General features: G+C 42.3%; 1 pseudogene; it reads left to right on the forward strand.

The window, feature by feature from the left end:
• The first annotated feature begins 17,166 nt into the window (after positions 1-17,166).
• On the forward strand, positions 17,167-17,284 carry LOC126186101 (5S ribosomal RNA; annotated as a pseudogene).
• The last annotated feature ends 1,361 nt before the right edge of the window (positions 17,285-18,645 follow it).

Here is an 18,645-nt window from a genome sequence, read left to right on the forward strand (position 1 = left end):
AACAGTCAGAGTGTGTAGATTACTAAGAGTCAGGTGTGCGTTTCCGTTGCGTAATATCCAAGCAGGAGAATAACTTTAAACTTAATTGTGAGTACTAGAGTTCATGTTACTTGATAAATAAAAAATGAATCCACTCGCTTGGCAGACCACTCATCTTGCAGGCCTGACTGCTTGATGCCACAGTATGAGCAAGGTATGCGGGTGCCTCTCAGTATTAATGATGATAAAAAAAATAACACGAAAACAAAAAGGGGGAAATAAATTAATACATCATTGATATTCTTGTACCTCTACTCCACTTTCCTCCACTTTCCTCAGACTTTCGTTGGTGCCTGGGGGAAGGGAACGGGACTTGGTGGCTGGACCTCAGGTTGCGACCCCTATCCGTTTTTTCAAAGGGAGGTTCCTTTGAAAAATATGTAAGCAGGGGACCTGGGTTCAAATCCTGGTTCGGGGCAAATTTTCAACTTGCCCCATTGATATACTTGTAAATCAATGCCCACTGACATGTCTTTAATTCCTTTGGTGGTTTGATTCACAGTGGCTGCGTGATCAAAATGATATCTGTTCTTTCAGAGACATGTACGAAAGAACGGACACCACATGGTTATTTATTATAACAAGAGAGTCTCGTTTCCTACGGCAATTCACAGTTCATACATAAAATGAACTGACAGCTAACTAGAACAAAAAACACATGTGAATGTTTTATTCTCATGACACTTGTCATCACTGTACAAGAATATGATTGAAGAAGAGTTAATGAACTCAGTGTGCGTGTCACACGTTATTTATTTGTAAAATTATAAAGAGTAATAGTTGCAAAACGTAATTTTATGACATTCTCAAGTACCTGTAAAACTATGTTTATATAAAAAGATACGAAAGATACGCGTTATGCTAACTTCAACTCAATGCCTCGATTATAAAAAGAATTCTTTCCTAATAATATGAAGACATACACGTAAAATGTGTTTAAAAAATATTTCGTTTTTCAAGAAATAATATTAGTGCAAAACGACACTAAAAGTAACACATAAAACAAAAATTACAATTTTCAAACTAAGATTTTTACAAAATGACATAAGAAACCCACATTAATGTTGGCTGAAAAGAATTTTGGCAATTAGTGACACGCTGTGTACACCTAATGACCTATACAATCACATAATATGCAGTGCATGTCTACCGTTTGTTAATTAATTAAATCTGAATAACAGTAAAACATAGCCTCATTCCACGTAAGGTGTTCACTCATGGAATTATTAGTGAAGAAACACATCGTCCCATTAAGTTCGATTCATGAGACGAAATCATTCCAAAATTACTTAAAATTTAGTTAAGTGGACATGGCATTCAGTTTTTTGAACATATACATACGTTTGCAACCAGCACATAAAGGCATGAGAAAGAAAGATAATGCAATTTGTTGCATACGTGAGTACAGCTTTCATACAATCTCGCATCACATATAGCACAACAGCACACAAAATAGGTGTGTTCTTGGAACAGCAGGCGTACTTGGAATACAACCTAAAAGGACCACTGCACTGGAAGGTCCGATAATGATCCAATGCTGGTTCAGTAGTGGCAGCAACAGTCACCTCTCGGCTTGCCTCTGAAGTTCTCTTAGTCTCTCTAAAGCAGCATTATCTGCAACAACTGTCCGTGGCATGGACAGTATTTCTCGTTTATCACCCAGCTGCTGCTGATGGTTACCACTAAGTAGGTTTAATTCAGAGATATGGATTGTACTTGGCACGCATTTAGTGGGCGTGATCCAGTTCATGAGATCTTGAGTATTTGATAAGCATGGAAGTCAGTTTCAAAATCAGGTTGTCCAGGTATCAGGTTGTACATCTTATCTTCTTGTACCGACTGCCAATCATCTGTGGGCCCATTCTTGACTTAAGGCAACTCAGCATCAGCGTAGCATAACATGATTGGTATCGTTTAATTTTTCTTACTCAGCAAGTTGGCTAAGCATTAGCTGCACCGGCGAAGCCTATACTCTTCACTGCACCAATTAAAAGACACTTAAATAAAGCTTTCGGCCACAAGCATTATCAGCAAAAGAGGAAAACACACCATTCATATACACAAGGAATGAAACCTCATGCATCAAGCTGTGCTTGATTGTGCGTATGAACAGTGTGTGTTTCTCTTTTGCTGATGAAGGCTATAAGCGAAAACTTCATGAAAGTATCTTTTAATTGTGGCTGTCTTCAACTTAACATCTCTTCTGTACGATAAGTAGCAATCTATTTTTCCTACATTATTATTATAACATGTTCATAGATGACATTAAAAATTCAACATAAATGTCATTATATCATTACAAGGGCTCTTGTTTCATCATCCTCCAGTGACCTTTATGTAATTTGGAGGTTGGTGCATAATTTTTATTGTAATTATAATCTGCATTACAAGAAGACCAGTAATTATTTACATCATCATATCTATAGACATGAATTAGATTGGGTAGGAGGGGCCGGCCGCGGAGGTCTAGCGGTTCTGGCGCTGCAGTCCGGAACCGCGGGACTGCTACGGTCGCAGGTTCGAATCCTGCCTCGGGCATGGGTGTGTGTGATGTCCTTGGGTTAGTTAGGTTTAAGTAGTTCTGAGTTCTAGGGGACTTATGACCTAAGATGTTGAGTCCCATAGTGCTCAGAGCCATTTGGGTAGGAGGGGTGGGGGGGGGGGGGGGGGAGTAATGGGAAAGGTGTTCCAATGAACATTACACTTACTCTCTACCATAATTCTTATACAGTAAAAAAATTGATACTCATTTCACTTCATTCCCTTATACACATATTTCTCATCCAGTTTTCTGCATCAAGAGACCAAAGCTATTTGTACTATACATAAAGTCTGTTAACGTAATTCGCCCTAAATCTCTATCTACACTCCGTAATTACGGTTATGGAATCACTACCAATTCCTGTATACCGTTCTCACGTTTCCTCTTTCATCGGCATTGTGGGGTATAGTGCAGATCTGCAGACAGTACTTGAATCTACAGTGATTAATAGGTGACCAATTGCGAGGTATTTGAACCAGGGGTTGGTTCCAAAACACAAAAGATACAACAGAACTGAATTAAAAAAATAACATTTATGCACAAAAATCATTAATGACATACTTACTCAACACTCTAGCCAGTATTCAAAAATGGTTCAAATGGCTCTGAGCACTATGGGACTCAACATCTTAGGTCATAAGTGCCCTAGAACTTAGAACTACTTAAACCTAACTAACCTAAGGACATCAAACACACCCATGCCCGAGGCAGGATTCGAACCTGCGACTGTAGCAGTCCCGCGGTTCCGGACTGCAGCGCCAGAACCGCTAGACCACCGAGGCCGGCTCTAGCCAGTATTCCATATTTAAAGAACTATACATTCATTAGCTCATTTAAATTCCTTCACGCCTTCCTCACAACTGATTTTAAGTAAACATTTCTTCTTCTAGATTTCAGTTGGCTCCACTTGTATTTCGATCCTCTCCAGCCTCATACATCCACACTGTCACCTGAGTACTGTTAGTCAATAAACACATGCAGTTAAATTTCTTACATACATTAGCGTCTTTGTGATTTTCTATATCTGTTGATCAAGCTCAGATAATTAAACCAAGACATCTACCTTGTTATTAACATGGAAATACTTATTCCCTTCAGTATACCAACTAGTTATAAAAGAATGCCCAATAACATACACCTTTCAAAACATAGCAACATAACTGTTCTGTCTTACAATCCTTGATGGCTTGTCTAACGCTCTTGTGAATTTAGTAGCTGGTCTTCGTTCCTGTGGCGGTCTCCTCTCTTGAAAAACTTGCTTCTACAGGGTTCAGATGTGTTCAGCATCCCTAAAACATAGATTCTATAAGGGCTATCCCCTTGGGAGTCCTAGTTTTCAGTTCCTGGTGACTGCTAGAGCAGAGCACATCGCCTGCCACATTATTTTTACTCTTCAGCCTCAGCGCTTCTTTAGTGCATCTTTAGTCTCTTACACAACTACAAAAAAACAACGAAAATCTTCGGTGCTCTCTTGTAACTGGTACACTATGGCACAGCATGCTCAGTAAACCATGGAAACTTAACGGCACAAAAGACACTGTCAGAATGCTTATTATGGTGATACTCATCACAACCGTGTTCTTTGATCACTGGCACCCCAATCAGTGATTTTCTTACACAACCATCCTCATTTATTACTGAAATATCTCTATCTATCTCTAGAATTTATGTACTAAATATTGACCTCAGCACTACATTAACCTATAAATATGGTCTTTATATAGGAACGTTCCAACAAGAGCAACAAACATGACATAACAGCAATTTTAGAATGTTGTAGGAAAGCATCACGACACACTGTATCATTCTTTAAAGTGTACTGAATTGTATATATTGTGCGGACCACGTGACCTCTTGGTGAGCATTGTTTCAATTATCATGGTGTTTGGGTGTACTGCTATCTTAATTCGAAATGTACACTGAAAAACTTGAGGAATAAAAACTTGTGTTTATTTGACAGTCTGTGTAATTTCACAAAGACCTTATCCCCTACTTTTATGTTGTCCTGACATAACCGTCCCTTCTGTCTTTGCTTACAACTCTCAGTTTCTTTCTTAATGTGGCAGATAGAAGTCGTCTCAGTGTCACTGTGTCTCCTTTATACATTGCATGGAACGTCTATGAACCCTCGCACTCTATCTGGAGATGCCTTATTATTCAGAACGGTGGTGGGAGACAATCAAGTTGTCCCATTACGCAACTTATTCATTATGTCCTGGAAATCCTCCAGAAATACTTCACAATTATGGAGTTGTCTGTTACAATATATATAGCACAATAATCCCAGGTTTTTCAGTATACGTTCGGCTGTGCTTGAGGCAAGATGACACTGTGAGATGAACATTGATTTATATATGCTGCTTAGCATGAACATTATTAATTGCTTTGATCGAAATTACGGGCCATTATCAGAGATGACTTTCCCGAAATAGCCTACTTAATTTAGAAAATGGTTTCTGGAACATCAATGTCGCGGTTCACTCTTCACGCATGGGAAAACGTAACAAATTTGGCTACAAGCCATTCCAACAAAAACAAATTGAAATCCATGCACATTTCATAGAAACGTGCTGAGCAGATCTCAAAGCTACAAATTATCTGAGATGTGCTGGGATTATAGGAAACAAGGGTGCACTATGAGATACTGTTAGTAGCTTTGCTTTTTGGCAAATTTTACAGGGAACAATCACCAAAACATCTTGGTGACGTAGTCACCAGCTATACATACTACTCAGTAATCTTTCCCTGTCTTCATCATACAAAGTATTACATTCTTCTTTATTATGTAAAAATTTCATAGGACCACTTCTCTCCTGTGTGGCAGTTTCAATTTCACACTTTTCAGTGTGAAATCTTTATCTCGTTACTTTGTCAAATTGGTCAATGTCAACCCTACATAATTTTCAAAAGTGACATGTTTCTTATATTTAAGGTCGTACAGGTTCTCTGTGTTATTGATGGTGTCTTTGTCGACTATACACAGTGTGCCATGTGCCTCTGACATCTCCGCGGAAGAAGATACTTTTAAACAGACCACCACGTCCACCGTGGGCCACTCTTTCTCCAGGCCTTGCCATCTTCCAATGGTTGGCACAATGGACCCCAGCAAAGAACGACAACTTTTTCGACTCACTGCATGCAAATATAGTCCTCCGTTATGTTCTTTCAGACACTGTATGCTGAGCTCTGCCCAGATCTCGGTTCATTTGCAGTGAAAATAGAAGGACATAGCTTAAGACTACTAAAATTATAACAGCTAGCAATTTATTGTACATTTTTACAGCTAGCAAATGCTTGAATCAGAGGCAGTGTGGAACAAAGAATCAAAAGATCAAAAGATATGTATTATAATCTTTATCTCATCTACATATACATGACTACTCCGCAATTCACAATTAAGTGCCTGACAGAGGGTTCATTGAACCTCCCTCAGGCTACTTCTCTAGTGCTCCACTCTCGAAAAGCGCACGGGTAAAACGAACACAGAAATCTTTCTGTGCGAGCTCTGACCTCTCTTATTTTATTTCAGTGATCATTTTTCCCTCTGTAGATGGGCACCAACAAAATGTTTTTGCATTTGGAGTCGACAATTGATTATTTAAATTTAGTGAAAGCTCCTGCCGCAACGAAAGGCGCCTTTGCTTTACTGGTTGCTACGCAGACTCACGTATCATATCCATGACACTCTCTCCCCCATTTCATGATAATACAAAATGAGCTGCTCTTCTCTGAAACTTTTTCTATATTCTCCGTGAATTCTATCCGATATGGATCCCACACGGTGCAGCATTAGTTCAGAAGAGAATGGAAAGCATAGTGTAATCAGTCTCTTTAGTAGACCCATTGCATCTTCTATGTGTTCTACCAACTAATCACAGTCCCTATTCTATGTGGTTGTTCCAATTTAAGTTATTCGTATCTGTAAGCCTTAATTTTTAGTTAATTCACAGCCTTTAGGTCTGTATGATTTATTGTGCAACTGAAGTTTAGCAGATTCCTTTTACTAATCATGTGGATGATTTCGCACGTTTTATTGTTTAGAGTCGACTGCCACTTTTAGCACCGTACATATACCTTGTCTAAATCATTTTGCAATCGATTTCTATCATCTGATGACTTCATGGAGTGCTAAAACGCAGCGTCATCTATAATCAGTCTAGGAGGCTGCTCAGTTTGTCTCCTAAATCGTTTATATAGGTTAGGAACAGCAGAGAGCCTGTAACACTTCCTTGGGGAACGGCAGATATCACTTCTGTTTTACTCGATAACTTTCCAACAATTACTATGAACTATGACCTTTCTAACAGGAAGTCACGAATGCAGTCGTACAAATGAGACGATACTCTGTAAGTATGCAGTTTGATTAGAAGCCCCTTGTAAGGAACAGTTCCAAAAGCCTTATGGAAATAAAAAAAAATATGAACTCAATTTGACGTCCCCTGTCGATAGCACTCATTATTTTATGTGAATCACAAGAAAAATATTTTCTGAATCTATGCGAGGTATATGTCAATCGATCATTTCCTTCGAGGTATTTCGTAATGTTTGAACCCAGCATGTGTTCCGAAATGCTACTGCAAAAACACGTTAGTGATATGGGTCTGTAATTCAGCGTATTGCTCCTATTTCCTTTTTTGAGTATTGGTGTGACTTATACAACTTTCCAGTCTTTAAGTATGGATCTTTCGTTGAACGAGCAGTTGTATGTTATTGCGAAATGGTTCTAAGCACTATGGAACTTTAACAACTGAGGTCATCAGTCCGCTAGACTTAGAACTACTCAAACCTAAATAACCTAAGGACATCACACACATCCATGCCCGAGGCAAGACTCGAACCTGCGAACGCAGCAGCAGCGCAATTCTGGACTAAAGCGCCTATAACTGCTCTGCCACAGTGGCCAGCTGTCATTGCGAAGTGTGGAGCTATTGTATAGCATACTTTGAAAGGAATTTAATTGATAAACAATCTGGACTGAAGGGTTTCTTAAAAAAAGTGTTTTAAGCTGAGTTGCTAGAATTCTAAGCTACTCATGTTGGAAACTGTTCTTGATTCGAATTATGGAGTATTTACTTCGTCTTCTTTGGCGAAGGAATTTCGGAAAATCATTTTTAGTCTGTCTTAGTAGCACTGTCATCGGTAACATTACCATTGTAAGACGTCGTGGTCTCCTGACCTTCATTGCTTACATATTCCGCCTTCACAATCATATTACGCACATCAAGACGCTTCATTCGAACCCCAAACTCGATAAGATGAAGTCAACGTTGTATGAATTCATGTAAATGATATGCAATTAACAAGTAAGCGCACCGTGGTTGAAATACTCGAGGCTGGCATACACACATGCATTACAGACACAATGGTCACCGAAGCTTTTAGTTCGGGAGAGAAACCGCACAACGGGATGCCTGTCCCTTCAGAGGATGACCCAGCCTATGTCGGCCGGTGACCGCCCATGTAGCGGACAGCGTGGGCCCGAGTGAAAGGGGGGAACAATCCCGTGTTTTGCTTAAAAGCAAATTCCGCTACATTGTGTGGGAGCAGCCAATCTACGCATTCTTTACACATAGCACGCAGTTTTAGAGATTTTCACAGGGAGACAGCAAACGCCAAATGCCAATGCTACAGGTTTCCGGATTGGTCGTCTTAAACGAAACGCCATTCTCCCGTTTTAGAAGAGCAATGCTGATTGGCAGACGATATTTCTGACGCCTTAAGGTAAAGGAATAATGGAAGAGACCGAAAGATATACCCCTTCACGTTTGGCGTTGAGAGGTGCCGTTCCGTTGTCGCTCTTGGAGCGAGGAACAAGACTCTCCTCAGTACTTCACTGGGAGGTAGAGCACCTCTGTCGAGAGCGAATCGAAGTGCTACTCTATATTGAGTCCTTGCGATTAAGCATTGTTCACTGTGTTGGCCGACACACTTATTGTGCGGTGTGAACAGACAGAGTTATAGTTAAACGCCTGTGAGCGAATTGTAAGTGGCATCGCGGTGGACTGGTTATCTGACCGGTGTACCATGCCAATAGTTAGACTAGGGGCGAATAGGAATCCTTGACTTCATCAAGGCATAGGGAGAGTTTGACTGGCGAAGGTCAATCCAGATAGAACGAGAGTTATCTTATTTGTCAGCAGCGAGTGGCGCAGACAGCAGTCATTGCAACTTACGGTATTGTGCGCTACAGCGATTGCGAGCCCTATAGTTCCTCCAGAACAGTACACTTCACTGCATTTCACACGCGACAGCCTCGACTGTACCTATCAACATTCTAAAGGATAATTATTCAAGTTGAGTAGGCGCACCTCTCAGCCATTCTGCCAAGACAACAAACATCTTAAACTTTGTTTGGAAATTTCATAAGCGAATCCTATCCTTGAGAGGTAACTTCACATTCTGAAAAGAACTAGGATATAACTTGTTGAATTCACAACTAAAAGTGTCATTGTGATTTCTCAAAATTTTTGCAAAATAAATAATAACTTTCGTTAGTTTCATGTTTTTCTTACACTAACTAGCACTACTCCAGTACCCAAGTATCCCACTAGTTATGTAAGAAATTTTGTGAATTGTTGTGTCATTTCCTTACAGTGGACGACTCCAGAAGATATTTATTGCTGAAAGTTTTTCAGGCATTTCTCTTTAGAACGTTAGGAGCGTCTGTCTGACTTCTGTAGTAGTGTGGGGGTGGAAATTGCATCTGGCAGGAGCCACAGGGTAAAGGGTACATCTCAGATTAATCTGTTGTGCAGAATAACATAATAACAGATCAACCCCACACACCTCAGACCATTGTTATCTTGCTGGGAATGTATTGATTGTTTCTTGCAGCTAATGAGCTTTACATACGACCAGAATCTCTTTTTATTTTCTGTCATATTTTGAGACAACATTTCGCAATGGAAACTGTTAAAAGCATCACTCATTCAATTCTTCATCATGTAAATAGTGTAAGAAAATGTGATGTTTTATTAATCTCTTAGCGTTTGTAATATACTGCACCACCTCTTACCAGCTTTGGACACTGCATACATTCTTCGCGACGTGGGCGTGGTCGTTGTGGATACGATCATCGAATAGGAATCTGTCATCAGCCATCGAATTAATAATTTTTTCTCTCTTTCTCAGCAGTGTCAAAAAATTCGAATTTTTTTTCTTGTTTACTTAATTTTTGTATGAAATGGCGAACACAGGTGAGTTATCACTCATTGCATTTATTAAGTTTCAGAGCCAACAACTACGAACATTAGTGTCGATTATTTCCAGACAAATGGATTCACAGCAAGCCCAGTAGACAATTACTACTGAAGCACAGAATTCCAGCGACCTCCTCGCTTCCGTTCCTTCAAAGAAAAAGAAGGAGAGTGGACAGAAGTCTCACGTCACTCACGACGTTCTTTCTTTTTTTTCAATTCTAGGAGTTTTCATTTTCGGTTTGTGTTGAAAATTATTCGGCCGGCCGGAGTGGCCGAGCAGTTCTAGGCGCTATAGTCCGGAACCGCGCGACCACTGTGGTCGCAGGTTCGAGTCCTGCCTCGGGCATGGATGTGTGTGATGTCCTTAGGTTAGTTAGGTTTAAGTAGTTCTAAGTTCTAGGGGACTGATGACCTCAGCAGTTAAGTCCCATAGTGCTCAGAGCCATTTTTGAAAATTATTCTCCCAGGTAGAGCCCCAGAACTTATCTTATGAGGAAGTCTTTAGAAAGCCGGCCGAAGTGGCCGTGCGGTTAACGGCGCTGCAGTCTGGAACCGCAAGACCGCTACGGTCGCAGGTTCGAATCCTGCCTCGGGCATGGATGTTTGTGATGTCCTTAGGTTAGTTAGGTTTAACTAGTTCTAAGTTATAGGGGACTAATGACCTCAGCAGTTGAGTCCCATAGTGCTCAGAGCCATTTTTTGAAGTCTTTAGAAAAGTCGACTACTTTTTCGAGGCTCACACTTATGCAGTTGCTGCTAGTTTCAAATTTTTTCGTACGCGCCCTTATAGTAACGAGTTTTACAAGCAATGGATTGCTGAACTCAGGGCCGTGAGTAGAACCTGTAACTTTAATTGAAATTGTGGAGCTTTATTTCAAAACGAAATGCTTCGTGATACAATTCTTCAGAAACTTACTGACAATAGAATACGAGATGAGATGTGGAAGCATTGCAGTCCTGGTCTCACTGATGTACTTAAAGTGAACCGGCCGCTTTGGCCGAGCGGTTCTAGGCGCTTCAGTCCGGAACCGCGCTGCTGCTACGGTTGCAGGTTCGGATCCTGCCTCGATCATGGATGGCTGGCCGGAGTGGCCGAGCGGTTCTAGGCGCTACAGTCTGGAAGCGCGCGATCGCTACGGTCGCAGGTTCGAATCCTGCCTCGGGCATGGGTATGTGTGATGTCCTTAGGTTAGTTAGGTTTAGTAGTTCTAAGTCTAGGGAACTGATGACCTCAGATGTTAAGTCCCATAGTGCTTACAGCCATTTGAACTTAAAGTGATTGAATCTCAGGACGTGCCAGACATCATGGAACTAAGCCTTTCCATGTCTGTTGCTGCAATGCCGGTCATGTATAGTACTAAGCAGGCCCCAGCCCTACGACTTGTATCTGGGGCCTGTTATTCAATTACTGCTTCTCGCTTACGAAGCAAGCCGAGCTTTCATGGAGCGAGCTGAGTATTGGCGGGACTTGTAAATTTCAGTGATATTTACTCAGCTTGCAACATGAAGGCAGCCTGATCTTTACGACCTGCTACCACACTGTAATATCATTGGAAATATAAATAAACTCGTTGAAATTAAACACAACTGTAAAAAAGAGATCTTTTACTTATAGTGTTATTACTAATTCTCTGCTGGTGACAGCAGCTGAAGCCAAAATCATATTACACAAAGCAGCTTTTTCCTCTCTATCATTACCCCTCGAACTGTTATAGTCAGTTTTTACTGATTTCATCACCAGTATGGCGGAAAAATCTTTTGAATATGAGGACAAAACACAGCACTGTATAAATTCGAGTTTTTTAAAAAAATGATTCAAATGGCTCTGAGCACTATGGGACTTAACTTCTGAGGTCATCAGTCCCCTAGAACTTAGAACTACTTAAACCTAACTAACCTAAGGACATCACACACATCCATGCCCGAGGCAGGATTCGAACCTGCGACCGTAGCAGTCGCGTGGTTCCGGACTGAAGCGCCTAGAACCGCTCGGCCACCGAGACCGGCCTGAGCTAAGGATGACACGGCGTCCGGTCGGTACCGTGAGACCTTCATGTCCTGTTCGGGTGGAGTTTAGTTTGGTTAGTTTTACATATAGACGATTCGGAGGTGGCGGGAATATCTCAGACGATAATTATTCCATTAATTTTTTGTCTTCCTGATCTTGGTAAGATAGTACTCGGGAGCTAGCAACTAGAGAGGCAAGCGAAAATTGTACGTTCCACTAAAAGTAAATATATAGTGGCTTCCAATCACGGTTGAACTCAATTATGCACGTACTTATACAGTATGTAGCGGAATATTATTCGAGTTCGAGAGATTTGTATGGGACTGACATAAGAGGGACATCGAAAGCAACGCGGCTGCTTGGTTCAAATGGCTCTGAGCACTATGGGACTTAACTTCTGAGGTCATCAGTCCCCTAGAACTTAGAACTACTTAAACCTAACTAACCTAGGGACATCACACACATCCATGCCCGAGGCAGGATTCGAACCTGCGACCGTAGCGGTCGCGCAGTTCCAGGCTGTAGCGCCTAGAACCGCTCGGCCACTCCAGCCCTTCAGAGTTTTTCAAATTTATCATTTATAATGTCTCCCTTTCCTTCTCTTGCGAAATAATCTCTCTTGCAAATGAATATGAAATACGTACTATTTCACCACTGGACGCTGGTAGTCCAGTACACGCCTAACATTATCTGAAAAGGACGGCAGTAAGTAAAGTTCACGAAAGATTAATAATATGAGACAAATTTTATACTCATCTTTGTGGAAGTTCCAAATTTGAGGCTCATTTTCCTCTTTACCTAGGGGTGGAATAGAGGTCCTGGGTTTTATATTTCATACTAATGAAGCTTTTTTATAATGACTCTGTACGATGATTTATTTTACATTTATGTTTCTTGTTAGAACACCAAAGCTTTTTTTGATAAAGAGAACCTCTGTATAAGTGCATCCTTTCCATGACAACCAAATTTCCCAGAGCACATATCTGAAGAGAAAGCAATATCCGCACATACATGCTCCCAACTGCACATTGAGACAAGGAACATGCGCTTGGCACAAAAATTATGTAATGGATGCCGACTCAACTACGACTGTAAACCGACTGAATCAGTTGGCACGCATTTTCTTTCTATGTGTTAGAACATGATCTGTTATGTTTTAAAAACGGAAATGGTTCACTTTACTATCTGCATTGATTTCCTGTTTTTCGTTAGTGAGTAATTTAAAAAATACTACGTCCTTTAAATTAAAAAAAAGTAAGGAAAAATTAGTAACAGGCTGGCCGGGGTGACCGAGTGGTTCTAGGCGCTACAGTCTGGAACCGCGCGACCACTTCGGTCGCAGGTTCGAATCCTGCCTCGGGCGTGGGTGTGTGTGATGTCCTTAGGTTAGTTAGGTTTAAGTAGTTCTAAGTTTTAGGGGACTGATGATCTCAGAAGTAGAGTCCCATAGTGCTCAGAGGCATTTGAACAAAATTAGTAACATAGACTGTTTTAAATAAATATGAAGTGTTACTTTGAAATGTTTAAATACGCCACATGTATAAGACAATAAAATACAGCTTCTTATACAGGTGAATGTATTTCATGGGAAGTTAAGTATGTTTTTGAAACACAACAATAATTTTCTGTTTACTGAATAAAAATATTTCGTGAACAGTTGTGTAAATAATATTTTGGAAAACATGTGAAGTACATGACATTTTTGGCAACTCATATAAAGATGAGTCTATGGGTTAACTAATTTTCTTAGCACAACGTTAACTCACAGAAACGTGTGAGATTATTATTATGCTATTAATAAATTTGGAAGGATAGAAAGTTTCGGAAATGCACCAATGTACAGCGTAAAGATCTGGAGGAAATGAATCTCATAATCTGTAGCCAAAAATCTGATTAAATATTACTGACAAGAAGGTGGTTCCGCAAATTTTAGATATCTTAGGAAGTTTGCATAAATCGTGGTTTGTTATAAAATGAAAAATATTAATATTTATGTAATTGGCTGAAGTATAACTGCAACAACAGGATCATGATATGAACTACAGAACATTAAGAAAAGTTACAAATAAAAAAGTAAGTAAGATATACACTCCTGGAAATGGAAAAAAGAACACATTGACACGGGTGTGTCAGACCCACCATACTTGCTCCGGATACTGCGAGAGGGCTGTACAAGCAATGATCACACGCACGGCACAGCGGACACACCAGGAACCGCGGTGTTGGCCGTCGAATGGCGCTAGCTGCGCAGCATTTGTGCACCGCCGCCGTCAGTGTCAGCCAGTTTGCCGTGGCATACGGAGCTCCATCGCAGTCTTTAACACTGGTAGCATGCCGCGACAGCGTGGACGTGAACCGTATGTGCAGTTGACGGACTTTGAGCGAGGGCATATAGTGGGCATGCGGGAGGCCGGGTGGACGTACCGCCGAATTGCTCAACACGTGGGGCGTGAGGTCTCCACAGTACATCGATGTTGTCGCCAGTGGTCGGCGGAAGGTGCACGTGCCCGTCGACCTGGGACCGGACCGCAGCGACGCACGGATGCACGCCAAGACCGTAGGATCCTACGCAGTGCCGTAGGGGACCACACCGCCACTTCCCAGCAAATTAGGGACACTGTTGCTCCTGGGGTATCGACGAGGACCATTCGCAACCGTCTCCATGAAGCTGGGCTACGGTCCCGCACACCGTTAGGCCGTCTTCCGCTCACGCCCCAACATCGTGCAGCCCGCCTCCAGTGGTGTCGCGACAGGCGTGAATGGAGGGACGAATGGAGACGTGTCGTCTTCAGCGATGAGAGTCGCTTCTGCCTTGGTGCCAATGATGGTCGTATGCGTGTTTGGCGCCGTGCAGGTGAGCGCCACAATCAGGACTGCATACGACCGAGGCACACAGGGCCAACACCCGGCATCATGGTGTGGGGAGCGATCTCCTACACTGGCCGTACACCACTGGTGATCGTCGAGGGGACACTGAATAGTGCACGGTACATCCAAACCGTCATCGAACCCATCGTTCTACCATTCCTAGACCGGCAAGGGAACTTGCTGTTCCAACAGGACAATGCACGTCCGCATGTATCCCGTGCCACCCAACGTGCTCTAGAAGGTGTAAGTCAACTACCCTGGCCAGCAAGATCTCCGGATCTGTCCCCCATTGAGCATGTTTGGGACTGGATGAAGCGTCGTCTCACGCGGTCTGCACGTCCAGCACGAACGCTGGTCCAACTGAGGCGCCAGGTGGAAATGGCATGGCAAGCCGTTCCACAGGACTACATCCAGCATCTCTACGATCGTCTCCATGGGAGAATAGCAGCCTGCATTGCTGCGAAAGGTGGATATACACTGTACTAGTGCCGACATTGTGCATGCTCTGTTGCCTGTGGTTCTGTCAGTGTGATCATGTGATGTATCTGACCCCAGGAATGTGTCAATAAAGTTTCCCCTTCCTGGGACAATGAATTCATGGTGTTCTTATTTCAATTTCCAGGAGTGTATATGCAGTGTGTAAAATTCAATATCTGGTATCTGTCTTGTTACCAAAGAAACAGTAATATCTTGTAACTCAGCTGCACGTGTTTCCTCGGAGTGCCTATGGTGCACCATTTTTCTCGCCTTCGTTGTAGAGAAGAGCCGTCTCCGAGGCTGTATACTTGGTTCCCTTCTTGATGCAGCAGTACAGCAACCAATTCGTTGATGATAGTTGTTGGAGTTTTCTCGGGTACATGCTTAAAATCAAATACAGGGGTTGGACAAAGAATATCGAAACTCCATGAAAAATGCGTGCTTGGACACATACGCAGATGCTACCTAGCCTGCAGGTTGCGCTGTAGTATTTGACCTCTAACGGCACCGCTGCACTGTCCACAATACGTTACAAGAGCCAGTCGTGGTCAGAACAGTGGCTCTGTGCAGTTGTGAACGACTTATGTTGGGAAACAGGAGAAAATTGTTGGTGCTCATATGATGGATGCTTCCGCCAACAAGAGAGCCTTCGTGTTTCGTGTTTCAAGAGGCACCGTATCGAAGATTTACACCGCATGCAGGGACGGTGGAAGTCCATCATCCGATAGCTCACAACGTGGACGATAGTGTTTGTGCTGATCGATCATGACAGACGGTCATTGAAGAGAATTGTGACGAAAAATAAGTGGACAATAGCTGCAAAAGTAAAAAAAATGGTTCAAATGGCTCTGAACACTATGGGACTCAACTGCTGTGGTCATAAGTCCCCTAGAACTTAGAACTACGTAAACCTAACTAACCTAAGGACATCACACACATCCATGCCCGAGGCAGGATTCGAACCTGCGACCGTAGCGGTCGTGCGGTTCCAGACTGTAGCGCCTTTAACCGCTCGGCCACTTCGGCCGGCTGCAAAAGTCACTGTAGAACTGAACGTAGCACTCGCGAATCTTGTGAAGCACCAAAACAGCACAAAGAGACCTCCAAAAGTCGGGTATTTCAGAGTGAGCTGGAATTCCAAAAGCACGCATCACTGATGCAAAGATCCATAACAGAAAACGTAGTCCGAAGCCATAAAACCTGGAGTATGGCGCAATGAAATAAGAATCATGAGGCTTGTTTCGTACTGTTTTTAACTTCTGGCCGAATTTTGGATGATCAGGTCCATCCCATGGTGCAATGGTTGTTCCCCAAAGGTAAAGCTGTGTCCCAAGACTACAGGGCCGTGTTCACACAGTTCACCTCGTCCAGGGCTAGTTTTGTGTGCACGAGGATGATTTGTTGCATCTCCCCTGGCCACCACTGTCATCAGATCTCAATATTATTGAGTATTTGTGGTCTAGTTTGGAGAGAAGGGTGCGTGGTCGTTATCCACCTTTGTCATCTTTACCTGTGTTTGCCATTATTTTGCCGGAAGAAAGGTATAAGAGTCACTTGAAAACCATACAGTATTTCCCCGTTACGAGGCAAATGGAATCAGTTCCGAATGTCAACGTATTTTCTCCACCGTATTAGGCACGGTAATGTTTTGTGTTTTTGACGTTTTCATATTTCTGTCCAATCCCTGTCCAAAGACATGCCATGTGACGGTGTCCGTAGTACAATATGACCCACTATACTTAACGTAAAGTAACAATGTGTTTCCCTCAGTTTGCTGCTTCCAGTCACCAAATTGTTAGAGAGATGCAAATTCAATCTCTTGTGATGCGATCGACACAGAATGCTTCATTGACAAGTGATCAAAATAGCATTTCTTTGAAAGAACTAAAATCTCTCACAATGGATATTTCATTTTCATACAGCTGGTCTCCGATGCATGTACGTTTCTTTCGTGGCACATTAAACTGCGCTCTTATTTGAACTATTTGTCACAAACATTTATAGAAGTTTTTATCTACGTATTTATGATGTTAGCCTACGGCCTTGCCTCAGGGGTAACACCGGTTCCCGATAGATCACCGAAGTTAAGCGCTGTCGGTCTGGGCTAGCACTTGGATGGGTGACCATCCGGTCTGCCGAGCGCTGTTGGCAAGCGGGGTGCACTCAGCCCTTCTGAGGCAAACTGAGGAGCTACTTGATTGAGAAGTAGCGGCTCCGGACTCGGGAACTGACTAGAGATGGGCAAAACTGTTCTTTTCAGAGATTGGATCAGAACTGTTCACTCCCTGAAATGAATTAGCTCTTTTTCATGACTCACCACTCATTTACAATAGAAAATAAATGGAAGGCACATTGCCCTTTAAACTTGGTTTATTCCAATACTATACCTGTATTTTGATCTTATTTGATCCTGTTTTGAAGTAACACAGATAATGAGTAAGAATTTTGTATTGTTTATTGAAATTTCCACGATATGACATAGTTTTTGATTATTGATTTATTTTGCACTATCGTGGTTTTTTGGGTGATCGGAAAATGTTGTAACTTGAGATTTACATTAACAATATATTTGGCTATAATGTATTAAAATTTCATTAACCTCATACAAATACATCGCAAGCCATATATTTTTAAAGTGAACGTTTCCTTCCGAAGACGCCTAAAATCGCAAAATCCGTACCAGAATAAGAAAAATATAAATTTGACTGTAAAACGAAAGTGCTGCATATAGCCTTACGCAGAATAAAACAAGGAAAATATTGGTGTATCACATTTTGCGATACGTTTATCGGTTCGCTCGTAATTAAAGCGTAAATTCGAGTGTCCATAATAAAAATCCTATAGTAAGAGGAGTCATCAGGAACCTAATCTAATCAGTTTAAACAAATAAAAATAAAATAAAAACAATTGATGTATACATAACATAATAATGTAATATGCATAGCAGTATTACTACGAAGAACAATATCCAGTAGAGACGGACTCCGATGCAGAGGCGCTGAGTCGAGTAGGTCGAGCCGCGAGCTGTATTACTGCGTGAGCTGAGACCGCAGAGACCAGCCGTGACACCTGAGTAGCTTTGCTCAACGCTCTGGCTAGAGTCGAGACGGTGGGGCGAGCGTTGAGCGGGCGAGTTCCGAGGGTGGGGGTAGCGGTGAACTCACCCGCTCCGAGACAAATAGTTCGTTCCCTTGCGAGCGGGTTTTTGCAAGTAGTTCCTATGTTATCCGCTAGGTGGCTCTCTGTCCTGTTGCTCGCATCAACTGCCCAGAGGGCAGGACGTGCGACTGAAACGATCGCCAACAGAGAGCGATGCGAAGTTACGCTGCGCCAGACGCTGCAGGCGGCAGACGACGCACAGAGACGGCACGGCATATGTGAAACACAAAATCCAATGGGGCACTGCACAATGCAGGCAGCCAAGGTAGAAGCAGGGCAGAGGCCGGCGCTGGCTGTGTTGTGTGGCGTGCACTGTGCTCTGACCAGTACAGGCGCTGCTGATATGCTCCGTC

The sequence above is a fragment of the Schistocerca cancellata genome, chromosome 4 (genome assembly GCF_023864275.1).
Source record: "Schistocerca cancellata isolate TAMUIC-IGC-003103 chromosome 4, iqSchCanc2.1, whole genome shotgun sequence".
NCBI lineage: Eukaryota > Metazoa > Arthropoda > Insecta > Orthoptera > Acrididae > Schistocerca > Schistocerca cancellata.